Source organism: Anomalospiza imberbis, chromosome 6 (assembly GCF_031753505.1).
Source record: "Anomalospiza imberbis isolate Cuckoo-Finch-1a 21T00152 chromosome 6, ASM3175350v1, whole genome shotgun sequence".
Lineage (NCBI taxonomy): Eukaryota > Metazoa > Chordata > Aves > Passeriformes > Viduidae > Anomalospiza > Anomalospiza imberbis.
The window spans coordinates 31,488,454-31,502,609 of NC_089686.1; the positions used below are offsets into that span (position 1 = coordinate 31,488,454).

The 14,156-nt window shown below is 35.7% G+C and overlaps 1 protein-coding gene across 4 annotated transcripts in view; it reads right to left on the reverse strand.

Moving 5' to 3' along the window:
- FMN1 (formin 1) overlaps window positions 1-14,156 on the reverse strand; it is a 169,147-nt gene that overhangs the window by 139,851 nt on the left and 15,140 nt on the right. The gene's annotated exons all lie outside the window — the stretch shown is intronic.

Below are 14,156 nucleotides of genomic sequence, written 5' to 3' on the forward strand. Positions count from 1 at the left end.
GTTTTCACAAAAGTAAGTCTTATTGCCAAGGAAAAAGATTCTGGATAGGATACAGTTTTTGTATATGTTCACAGTGAACTCTCAATTAAATAGGTTTTATCTTCGCTCTAGCATACTGTTGTAGATGTGCTTACCACAGCATACCATGACCCACAAATGGGCATCAATTCATCCAAAACCTGAGGAAAGCAGAATAACCATATTCATGGGGCACTGAGGTGTCTTTTTCACATTTCCAGTCAGCACTTATATAAGAATTTGAGCTGTGTCACTGACATTGCCTTGTATTCTTCTTACCTCTAAACTTAAATGGCAATACTGAATGGCCTACTTCACTTTTTTTTCCTTTAATATTATCCACTCTTATTTTATTTATGACATTCCAAAGCTTCACTTGCCTCAGCTAATCACAAGCTCACTGTATTAGACATTGGACAAGAAATTTGTTAAAACAAAAAACAATCCATCCGTTTTTTTCTTAGTTAATTAATTAAACAAATTCTTTATTCCTTTTCCTTGGTAGTTGGGAAATCTTAAGTCAGATTTAGTCCACAGCCACTGGACAGTTTGTCCCATTTACAAAGCTGTTGAATAGTCCTTACTTCCACAGATTTCACAAGAACTGAGAGGTGAACAGTACTTCTGAAAATAAAGTATGCCACCTATATAGATACTGTTACTTGTGAAAACATGGGGGTGTGGAAGCGGTAATAGATTGCAAAAGCATTTTAAACTTTCTTTGAATAAATTAAAGAAAGTTTTAAATGCAAAAGTCTCTTTTGCATTTATGCTTTTCCTGGCATCTTGGGTTTTTGTGTAAACATGTATTGAGATGTATTCTACATGAATAGCATGTGAGCTCAAGATTAAGTTACAGTGGCATCTATGAATGACTTCTCTTCAACTGTTAAAAACTGTTGCCAACTGAAAATTCTGCATTCAAAGAAGATGGTGTACATTTAGCATTTTCATTCCACTGTCAACATTTTGGTGTACTTCAGTTAGTATACAGGAACAAGAGAGAGAAGAATCCAGCCCTATCCAAACTCTTCACCCACTCAGTTCTACAATCTCTATCATACATCTTGTCAGTTATCTTTAGGGTTTTTCTCCCAGGCTAAAGACAATTTTTTTGTACCTTAAAATATCCTGTTGTCCTTTCCTGAACACAATCCAGTTTTACCAATACTTTTTGAGACAGAATGAGAACTGCAAGATATTTGAAGTGTGAGAGCACCAGATCTCATGAAGTGGAATAATATTTTTGGGGGTTGCTTCTTCTCTAAAAATTCCCAATTTGCTTCTTTTGAAAGTTATTGAGTTTTCAACAAACATTTACATAGGACTATCTGTCAAGATTCAAAGCTCTCAATGGTGGAAGAAAATGGCCAGCTTCATTTTATATATGAAGTGAAATTGTAGGTAGTTTTTTGTGCATGGCTTCCTATTTATTTCCTTTAAGTTCCCTTGCCTTTTTCTACTCAGTAAATGCTTTCTACAGTTCTTCACAGCACTTCTCCCCAAATATCATGATATGATAGTTATTGACTAGAACAGTATGCCTGACCCTCAGAGAGGTCAGGCTGGATATTAGGGTATGCATCCCCAGGCAAATAAACATTGATTTTACAGCTAGTGATGAAGACTGACCAGGACTTGGTTAGCTCGGGATAAAGAGGGGAATGAAAGGCAAACAGCACAGTGGAGGAGGTTTCAGAAGTCAAGAGGATATGTGCTTCTTTAGAACAGCTACCTCTCAACATCTCTCATTTCCTTTATTTTACAGTGTGAGTCGGTATAGGACTGGCTAATTATAGCAATCTTAAAATTTCAGAGTAAAAATGATGCAAAAAAAAAAGCTAGAACTTTACTAGTTACCACCTACATTTCTTTTTAATACAGTCTGTATTTATTCATATTTTAACAAGTATCTGCCAAAAATGACAAGCAACATTTCACAGTCTCAACTCTGACACATCTACATGTTAAAACTAGTCAAATTTGGAGACAGCTTCTTATTTTCTTTAAAGTCCTTTTTTGGGAAAGTGCATGCTGTATGTTTTCAGTGTATGCTGTCTGTAAGATACTACGTGCATGTTCAATAACACTTTGTGTCAAACTAACTGTATAAACAATCAAAAGAAGCCACAAGCATCTCAGCTTTATCAAGGCTTTCTTAAACTCAAAGTGTTCTATTACAAAACAAAAGAAAACACTCTTCATTATGTAACCTAGACCTTTAGATTGGCCTCAGTTTGGTCAGGCAAAACAAAGCCTTAGATGTCTAAGTACCCAACAAGTGGTCTACTTAATCCACTAGAACATATTTCTGTCATTCAATCCACTTTTGCAAGTGTTTTATGCAGTTATATTGCACTACCGAGAAAAAAAATAAGCTGTATTCTTTTGAAAGTTCAGAGCCTAATTAAAAGGTGGCTCATTAGCCAAATGGATTTTTGTGACATGAAATTTTTCACTGGGTTGCTAATGAACCAGATATAAATACCAGTCACTACTGCAATCCAACAACCTCAAGGCTGCCAGTATTATTACATTTACTTTAAATATAGAATTACAACTTTGCAAGTGTGGGCCACCTAGCATATAATTCTGTTTTGGAAAGCATTCCTATTTAAATCAGTCATAAGCATATGCTCTCTGTCATGCTTTAAGTCTGCATTCAGTGCCGTTCTTGAAAAGGGTGGTTCTCTCTTTCAAGGCACACTGATAACATACACCATTCTGAAGAACACATTATAGGAATGTGACAGCAAAATGCTATTGGTCATATTTCTGATTCATATGGAAAATATACTTGCTATTTTAAAATTCTTTCATCTTTGACATGTAGATGCCAAAGGAACAAAGTGAAAAGCATAACTTCCTTTTATTTCTATGCTCATAGTTCTGTTGTAACAGTAAACCTGTTATGCAAATTCTGCACACTGGCTGGAGACCTCTAAGGTTTGTCCTCCTGAACCCTATACTAGTGTCACCAGGAAGTACAATTAGTTTCACTTCATCAATTTTCCTGCTAGGATTAAAAAAAAGGGGGATGCTGTATCTGTGGACTGAGGACCATAAAATCATTTTCCAGAAAATCTAAACACAGTCTGTTAAGTTTTATGGTTAAAAGTCAAATGAAGTGTCTTACTGCACTGACACAGAGACAATGACTGAATTATATTTAAGTAGAAATATAATACAGAAATAGAGGTAGTTCCCAGGAGAAAGAATACAGAGTTAATTAGAGTTCAATTTTTAGAATAATGAACATAGACTACAAAGCACCAAAACGTATGATGAGAGTCTAGACCCAAATTCAAATGCATTTTTAAAACATTTTTTTCTGACAGAATATAGCCATTTTTCAATAGTTTGGCTAGTTGAAGTTAACAACATTGCTGCAATAAAAAGCTGAAACATCATTTACAATACAATTATTTGGACTCGGTTGCCTAAATGAATGTTAGATGCCAAAATTAATTTACCCTAGTCCACAAAGGTGTGGATCATTCCAGGTCAGATTTGCCAGCTCTGTGTCTATGCCTCAGACACCCCTAGGGCACCTAAAACTGTGCTTTTTCCATTCTGCACAGTTTTGCATCCATTCCAAAGATCTTGTGCAATAAGGAGGCAACATTCAGCATTCCTTCCTTTCATTTGTGAAATTATCTTACAGGTAATTGCCCAGCATATTGAAAAGGGTGGCAGAGATCATTTCGTGTCAACAACCAAAGTATGAGCTTGTTTCAAAAGGTGCAGAGAGAGTATAAGTCAGATGAAGGAGAAAAGTAATGGAAATGAAGGAGACATGATGAAGGGGTTGTGGGAGTGTTTTAAGGATGACTGCTGACTAAGAAAGCAAAGCAGGATGCTACTATACAAGAGAATGTGTAGAAATATTTCCATGACTATTCAAAGTCATGACTATTTAAATATTAGTATAATTAGATGCTGTTTTTAGCAGCCAAAGCTGCTAAAGCAGACCTGAATTCCAACAAACCTTTAATTTGTTCCACTGGAACACCCAGCTGTCATCTCCATTTGCACATTTAACATCAGTTTCAATGAATTACATATAAGAGAATTCAACCCTCTGATGACAGAGCTGCAACTTACTTTACAAAGTTAATTGAACCTCCTTTTATGCTCAGCCTCACTGGCCATCCACATTATTAATGCCTCAAGCCCAGGCTCTGTCACAGCCTTGCTGGTAGCCTGGAATCCCCTTTGAGCCTACAGTCACACCTAACCCGCACAAGGAAAGCTTCAGGTCCTTGCTCTGTGCCACAAGAGTGGAATGACTGCAACTCACTGGTGTGAGAGAAGCTGTGTACCACCAGCCATGCCACAGGGGTTCTGACAGATGTGTGAAGTCTGTGCAGACATATCTTAGCAACTGCAACTCTGCAAGAATTCTTCAGGCTCAGGCTTCTCTTTGAACTGCCTGACTATCCATCCAGTCAGTCTCATAGACCAAACTGGAAAAGCAGTGGGTGGCTAGTGTGGGCTAGACATGCCATGCAAACACACCCTATGTGACTCCTCTCATACAAAGCATCTACATTACTATAAGTGAAATACAATTACGTGGGGGGGGGGGAAATAGGACTAGAAAGTCAATTTGGATGGTTAGAAATACCACAGATGATGGGGGGAAAATTCTCACTTATTTAATTAACTTAAAAAAACCCCCAAACTTCTGCCTGTTATCATTAAATATTTCACTTTGGAGGAGTTAGAAAATAAAGTATTGTCACTGTACTTAGCTATCTCAAATCTATCTCTTTAACAGAAGAGAGATCTCTAGCAAAGTGTCACCCTAGAAATAGTTTCTAACTACAGCTCATTGTATGCTAGCCTTTGAATAAAGCCTTTAAATTCAAAATTCTTACAGGAAACCAAGTCTGAATAGAATGGAAACAAACCTTTTGTTTTGTTCGCAGGGTGAAATAGCTTAAATGTTATCCAATCACTTTGATGAAAACGACTTGACAAATATTCAAAGCCTGATGAGATGACAAATAGGCTCTTTGGACTAATTAGGTGTGGCCTCTTTTACTAATCCATAAATTGGAGAAAAACTCTCAATGTGGATTAAGACTGACAAACCAAGCAACAAAATTAGGATTTTTATTCCCCATGATATAACAAAAACATTCAAATGGAACACTGCCATTCACACTAAACATAAGATGACAAGATAGAAACCTGAAGGCTAAAAGGTAAGAGATTTTTGAAAAAAGTTAAAACCTGAAAAAGTATGTCCTAACATTTTTGTTCTCATCTTTGGATGAAAAACATCTTTCATTTTTTGCTTAAGTATAACTTGCATAAATAAATATAAAAGTGGAATATGAATTAATCACCAAAAAGCACGTAAACAATTCTTGGGAATTTATATAGTGCTATTTATCTTCTAATACTTAAAACTATGGTTTCACTATGTGTCAGATTTAAAGAATAATCTGTTGTAGTAAAGTAGTACAAAAATTATTAGGTCCATATCCCATGAAAGAACCATATGAAAGGTAATTAGGTTTGAAAAGCATGATAAATAAGTTCTTAGATTTTGTACAAGACTGTTCTTTTGGCTTATGAAAAAAGATATATTGCCATCTTCTGTTCTTGGTAGTTGGAATTTATTATTCACCTGGAAAATAATTTTCAGAAGCCTGCTACTTCTGGGAAAAAAATTGTTTGTTTGGGAGTTTGTTTAAAATTTTATTTCTAAGAAAGCTGGCATTTTCCAAAAAGAAGAAAAAATTGAGTGGCATGACTTTGTATAATGGTCAAATACATGCTCAAGTTCAAACTGTAATGCCTATTGGAAAATGTACAAGTAACTGTATATAACTTATATAACATTGTCTTATGTATAATTGTAATTATATTTTAATATGCATTTATTTAAAAACACCCCCAAAATTTTACTTTCTCCAACAAACTTTACAAAGATTTAGATTTCATCTCACTTATGCAACAGTAACTATGAGACTCAAGTATATGTTAAAAAAATGTTAGTTGAGGGACTACAAAACCACTGACTTCAGTGCTGCATAAATTAAAATAAGCCATTTTTTGAGTAATTGCTCCAAAGATCTTGGAATGACTACTGCTGACTAATGCTCCAAATTTACCACAATATGCTTAAGAAAATTCTGCAGCTTTTAAATACGCCTGCCTTAGCAGCTGTAGTGTTCAGTTTCTCTGGGCATGGAAATCAAGCTATTTGTTCTAAGTGCACAGACAATATGAATCAGATCCCATACACAAATTATGTATGTGAGGTAAGCACAATTAACATCTTAGGTCACAGAGAGCACCTGGTATTTTGCAAATAGTAACAATTAAACCTGCTGGGAGCAGGTTGGGAACTGAGGGTGTGCCTTCCAGCCCTGGCAGCTCCCAGGGCTACTAACCTAGCTGCTGAAAAATGTCAAGTGTTAGGGGGCAAAAGGATGGAAACAACCAGTTTTAGCCTTTCAGCAATTTATGACTCAAAAATAAGTTCATGCACTCATAGACGTAATAACTTTTTGTTCGCCAAACTCCCCTGTAATACAGTTTTGTTAGTTTTACTTATGTTTCTGTAATAGAAGCACTGATGCTTAGGGAACAACAATCAATTTACTTAATTTTGTACACATAAAAAGAATTATTTCCTATTCATAAATATTTGGTGGTTTTGGTGACTTAACAGGTTCAGATCTGCAGGGTAACAATAAACAGTTCTACTCATGAGATAGGCAAACAAATACTGAAATGACTGAAAATGTTATGGAATAGAAACTCAGAATACCTTCTCCCATAAAATCAGATTTTTCTAGAGCACGTTTTCCCTCTTAATTTTCCAACATATTCAAGGAAAGTGAGAGAAAACATGGTAACAGGTTAGCAAAACCATTCATCAGTTATACACTTAATCTTGGTAGTTTTGAACTATCCAAGTCAAAAATCATTAAAATGTGTATTGATAGCAAAGAAATGCTAAGTGACTGCTTAGGACAATTTCAGAGAGGTTCTTTGTACCCAGAATGCAAAAATGTCCCATATGCCTCTTCACTGTAAAAGCAAACGTTGTAAGAGAAAAACATAGCACTTTCCATTTTAACACTTCCAAAATGTAAATGTGACAAAAAATGTAGAAAATTACGAAGCATTGAAATCTTTATCAGACAGGACATTACAAGTAGCAGTATATAGAATCTGTCACTCAGCTGAGGGACTATGAATTATTTCTGTTTCCTTCTTTCCTCACCTTTTGTTCTGGTAAAGATGAATTTCTCATAGCCTTTAAAATTCCTCATGTAAAACACATCCAACTACTCTCAATATCTCACCTCTATTTTCTCTGTCCTATTTTTACCTCGCAGATCCCAGCAACAGAACAGACAAGCCTGAAGAGACCTTTAAATATGATCTAAAAAATCATAAACAGTGCAGTTGAGAAGACACCATAATCTAAATGCAAGGGTACTCATAATTTAAGCCTGAAGAAAATTACTCTGACACACAAATAAATCATTAAACCACTAAGTGCACTATTTTAATGTTATGACTCATAAATAATATTCACTACTTATAGGTATTATTTAAATGTATTATTATAGATTTGTGTTGCATCTAAATAATGAAAAAATATTAAAATTATTTACTGGTATGGGACCCCACAAACACATAAATTGCATTTTTATTAATTTTCAGTATTTTAAAGTATATTTTTAGCAGGGAGTATGCAGAATTTTTCTCCACTTTTACAAGTTGGATTTGGTGCTTTGTCACTTTTTCAGACAAAATACCAAAGGGTAGCTATTAGAAATTAAAAAAATTCCTAAATAAATTATTAAATCATACTTACAGAAATAAATACCTGAAACTGATCTCAGTTTATGTATCATCCTGATCCATCAAGAAAATTCCAGCTGAGCCACTTCTATCAACTTGTTTATAGTGGTCAACAGAATAATAAAGATTTAAGAAACAACAACTATCACATTATCCCAGTACTTCACTTCAATAAATTCTTTTTATACTGATGAGAAAAGAAGTCCATTTCATTACAGTAAGTTTCTTAAACTCAGTGCACAAACTGTAAGCCAGAAGGAATGTTTTGGCCTTTCCTCCCCCCATGAAACAGAAAATTGTTAATCTGTGACCTGCATAAAACATTAAGCTGTCTCTGGTTTTCCATTCCAATTTAATTCACTTGGTTTCCCCCCACTGATTGCCTTTGACTAAAGAGTCACATGTTTCAAAGAGAGAAGAAAATATAACTGTTGCTTAAATGTGTCATGCTGAGAAGTCATTCAACTAAAGCAGGAGTTATTTGTTCACAGACTCTATCAAGGCCAGTCTTCCGAGGGTCTTTTTAACTCTGAGACCATGTCTTGGACTTACTGTCCTGCCTACATTCATTTCAATCTGCCATAAGCCTGCCTTTCAATGCAGCATTGCCTTAGTTTGCTTATACTGGTACAAAAAGACATTGGCTTCACTGGGATGAACTATGAAGGATCTTTTATCTTTACCATGTGCAATAAGCCGCAATAGAGAATACAGGATGATGTTCTCCAAGGCAATCACAATATAGTGTACAATGAGTAACTGCACTGAATATAACAGGAAAACAAAGATCCATTAAACAGCTATGCAGTGGCTGTAATTTTACATGGATATACTATTAGGAAGCTTTACAAGATTATATATTTGAAAAGAATATGTAAACTTAACAGGAAAACTTTCAGATACAGCTTGCAACTGTATCCAGAAAAAAGAAAGAAATCCTTACCAAAGAGGATAAATATCTTAAAGACCTAAGTGAGAGTCAGGATAGTGGTGTTACTCACTATGACTCAGAAAGCCAGTAGCTGGAAAGATCTTCAGAAATAATGAACTCTGTTTTAAGCACACTGACCCTGCAGGTAACACAATTCCTATAGAATATTAGAGACACACTGGGCTAAAAGAAGCAAGTTCAGAGTAGAAGCTAATGGTGTTTTAACACTGAGATGGTAAATTGAAAATTTACATAATTCCACCTGAACTAAAGAAAACACACTTTGACTGTGAGAGTGACTACACACTAGCACAGGTTGCATAGACAGGTTGTTCAGTCATCATGCTTGGAGAAATTAAAAAATCTGCACACAGGTCCATGCAATTTGCTCTTGGTGACCCTGCCTGAGCAGAGGGCTGGACTAGATGATCTCAAGTGGTCTTTTCAGCCTAAATGATTCTGAGATTCTATGATTAAGTCTCTCTTCTTTTGTGTTTTAATTATTTTCTTACACCAGTCTCTTAATTCTTAACTCCTCTATAGCATCTTCAAAGAACATTTATTCCGAATAAGATGGGTTTTGTGAAGCAACACACTCATGTATATTACTTTTATGTGAATTACCTGTGAGAAACTATGCATCATTCCATGTGATCCATATGCAAACTTACTTCATGAAGCGCATACTTACTGTGGACAGAATGCTATAGTTCTTTTAAAATGCTAATTAGCAATTCTCTGAACCACTTCAATTAGAGAAGGTATTTATAAACCTTTCCCTTCCCTATAAAAGGAACATCAAAAACACTACAATATAATCTGTCTCCTGTTATAAGAGCCTTCAAACAGAGTTTTGTTTATATGAAGCTTCATTTTCCAAAACCATGGTTCAGGAACACATCATAAGGTCTTGTTATTGAATTTCTCTTAACTGACTATTTGTCCCTTTTCAGCTTAAAGAGTGAGTTAAGTTAGGAAAAGACAAAATAATATTCAAATGGTACCTTGATATTAATTATTTTTTGCTACTTTCAGTACATATCTGGGGGAAATGTTGCCCGTATGCCATTTTTCAATTACAAGTCTTCTGGCACTGGCACTGCAATAGATTCATTATCATGTAGTTAATTAGAATATATCCAACCAAAGCTTCTCACATCCTGCTACTTTAATACTGGAAATTTAAATAGATGTGTAGCACTATAGACTATAGAACTGCCATATTTGTACAATCAGTTTTCTTCTTCACATGGAAGTAAGCTACGTTTACACTGCAAACAGAAAGGAATGCAGGAAAATTGGGATAACCCAGTCTGGGGAGGCAGTTGAAAGACCTAAGGAGTAGGGCAGCTCTTAGACCACAGATATGAACACTGTTTCTCCAGCCACCATTATCAAACTGATAATATCATTTTGTGCTTTTCACTCCCTTCAAGATCTTTGAGGATTAAAATACAATTTTACATCAATTTAATAATACTTATTCAAGTGTTTATCTATATAGTAAACAGCTCGTTAGAGCTTAAAGTACTTGTATATTTTAAGACTGCAAAGTTGATCTGCCAAGGATAGCCATTAGCAATTGGCATGTTTCCAAGTGGCTGTGCGTCATTTTTGACAACCATACAAAACTACCAGAATGTTTGTTTTCAATTCTTTCTAATGGAAAGAGAACTGCTGCCATAAAATCCTCATTGGCAGAAAAAGCAAACACAACACTCTCCATCTAATGATCAGCAGGGACAGGGTTAGATGCATCTACAATTTCATCCAGAATATATTGCAAAGAACTCTTGGGTAAACATCTTTAACTAGTCAATTAAAGAAAATTATTTTTCAAAAAACTTTAAAAACTTATATTCACCAGCCTTTTCAAACAGTTAAGATGCCTTCCCTACAACATAATGACCATTATAATTTTGAAGACCTAAAAACCAGAACTCTACCTCACTTTTCTTTTTATTCCTCCCTTCTCTTCATCTCCAAAATTTCATGATACTGCACACTGACTTCATGAATCATCAGCAAGCCAGATAGGTTTATACCCATAATGTACATTCTAATGGTTAAAGTTCCTTTTTGAGACTTTCCCAACTAAACAAAAATAAAAAATATCTTGTCTCTAATCAGCCATGTTCTACTTGTTTTGCAATACTCCATAAATGCTCTCTATCACAGCCAAGGTAACATTCTCTACTCAGTCTTGGAGTTCCCATTTCTCACTTGTCCTCCAGCTCTTGTTCTTCCTGCTTCAGTATTAATAGCACCCATTCAAAATATCACAGTACCTCCATATCTTCATCCGACTTGATTAATCTCATTTCCCACTCCTGACAACTTCTGTTTTAGTCAGTCCCAGCCAGCCTTCTGGCTTCCAGTTTTTAGCTGCAACTGAGATTTTTGGGGATCAAATGATTCCCTGCAGGAGGAGTAGTCTTGCTCACTTGTCCTTTCTACCACACTTGCATGTCCTCCCTCATCCTAGCTGTGGTTTTTGTCAGCCCACTGTGAACTGTTCACTCAAGAAGCCAAAGCTACTCACCTCTCACCTTGCTGGCTCAGTTTTCAGCTTGCTTAGTGATTTGATTCAAATTATCAAAAAGCAAGAAAAAAAAACAAAGTTGTTGCAGAGAAGGGGAGGAAAAGTCAAGAGAGGAGGCCTTCAATGGAAGAAGGAAGAGAGTAAGAAGAGAATGGGCCTGTCTTTTCAGTCCCATAAGTCTCAGCCATTTCACCTAACACAAACCTTAATCTTTCAGTTCTAGTCCAAGTTTGGTTTAGTTTCTCTACAGTCCTACTAACTTTGGATTTCTGTGTTTTCTGGGTATCTTCTTCCTTCACAACTACTAGATACCAAAAAAGGAGCATTATTCATTGGTTGGGAATAGGGTAACATCAGCCTTCTCATTTGTTCCCTTTCTTGCTTTTACCATTCCCCCTTGGCAGATTTTTATTCTTTTTTTCCACATTAGGAGTAAAATATATATCAGAAAGTGTGGTGAATAAGCCTTGCCAGTCTCATCCTGACTTAAAGCACAGTTACCAGTCACTGCCCTGGTAGCTATGTCATAACCAGTGATTTTTATTTTTAAATTTCCTGCTCTGAATCAAATTCATTTCCATAACTGCTAAAAATTCCCCATATCTTCTTTCTCTTACAAGCAATACTTAGTAAAATAGTATATTGATGTCATTCAATACTAAATTGATATAATAGCTCTAAAGATTTTCTCTCTAGTTTTTTCTACTGCTGTAGAAACTTGAGAGGAACTAAAAGGTCTCAGGAAATCTTTCCCTGAGCCCATGCATCTGATATTCAGATGCATTGAAGATCTTTTCAAAGGCTTCTCCAAGACTGCAAAAGCATGATGTACTTCATATTAGAGTAGAAAGAATTTCATACAGAAATGCAGGAAGTATGTTTCTGAGGATTTAATAAATGTCATTCTCCAATTATTGAGAAAGTTTGTGAAGAATCATGGTTACAAATGATGGTAAAAGTGAATTAAAATTATGTGTAGAGTTGTATGATGAGTCCAATTTGTAATTGAAACTAATATATTAGAATATTTAGCTAATTTATGAAATTTTCTAAATACTAAATTACACAGGTAACAAAAGGCTCTAAAAGTTTTTCAGGAAGAAGTAGTGCATACTGTGACATCAATAAAACCTTGAAAAGATATTCAGAAGGCCATCACTTTTGTCATGAAGCAAATCCTTCAATTAACTGACTGATAAAAAGTTGACCAAAATTCTCAATAATTCTTAGAGTCATTGTAGATACTTACACAATTTACTAACTGAGTAGAATTGAAAGAAAACACTTCACAATAACACCCCATTCAAGACAAATCTGAAAAATAGTCTTGAACTCTGCTCTTCACATATGGGAGGAATCTGATAAGAATCAATCTGATAAGAATCAAAAGAGTGCAGGTTTATAACGGTAAATCTTAATATCATTTACATTAACTAAAATTGGAGGTACATAATTTGTCTCTGAACTATAGTCAGTTAGTTATTATTCATATATGTTTACAGAAGAGTGGTATTCCATCCAAATGCTCTGTCAAGATGAATGATTCTACCCCTGGCTCAGATGGAAATGGAAGTCATCATCCCAGATCCAGAGACATAGCTAGAGTATTATATATACCAGCAAATATACTGTGACTTTCCTTAAGTCCCAGATTTTCTGACACACCAGTAATAATGTTGGCATGCAATCATACTTGAAAATGGAAAAAAAAACAACCAAAAAAAAAAAAAAAAAAACAACAATAAAAAAACACCCACCAAAAAAACCTTGTGATATTTTCTGTCTGTATTAATGTTGCCAGGTAAATGTAAACAGGAACTAAAATTAGGCTTGTCTGCTTTTCTTCTCTTTACAAAGACGTTTCTTCTTAATAGCCATGATTTTCAGCCAACAGATGCCATTAATATGTATGTGTGTTGTTTTGTTTCTTGTAAAACCATTGTGGGTTAAGCCCAGTAGGAAAACAAGTGCCACACAAAGACTCATTCCCTTCCTCCTCCCTTCCCCCAAGTGGCATGGGGGGAAGAGGCAGGGAAAAACCCCAGCTACTGGGGGTCAAGATAACAAACAAAAAATTTGTTTACTAAGTGAAAGATAAGTGAAAAAAGAGGGAAGAAAAAAAATGAAACAAGTGATGCTACAGCAATCACTCACCGCCTCCCATGGGTAGACTGATGCCCTGCCAGGTCCCAAGCAAAAGATGGCTAACCCCTCTAAAGCCCCCTCTTTGCGCTTTTATTCCTGAGCATGACGTTATGTGGCAAAGAATTTCTCTTTAGTTAGTCTGGGTCATCTGTCTGGTTGTGTCCCCTCCCAGCCTATTGTGCAGCCCCACATCTATTCACTGGGGACATGCAGAGTGAGAAACAGAAGGGATTGATGCTGTGCAAACACTGTTCAGCAAAAGCTAGAACATTCCTGTGTTATCGAGACCACTTCCATCACAAATCCAAAACACTGCCCCAGACAAGCTACTGTAAAGGAAATTAACCCTATCCCAGGCAAAGGCAGTACAAGAGTACAGCACAATAGGCACAGTCCCACATCCAACAATTCTAAATTAATATATTAAGTTAAAAAATACTAATGTAAAACAGACAGAAAAAATTTGCTGTGCTACTTTATTCTTAAAAAGGGGTAAAATTGCTGGTTTTGTCAGCTAAACCAGCTCACCAAAAGGTATGATGGGTACAAGATGAGAGGGGAAGGGACAGCACAGTGGGAACCAAGAAAGGAATGAAATAAGAGCATAGCATCTTTTCAGCCTTGTCAACTCACCAAACAGCACCTTAAATTTGATTTAGTCTTGAGTGGAACTAGCAAAACTTCTAG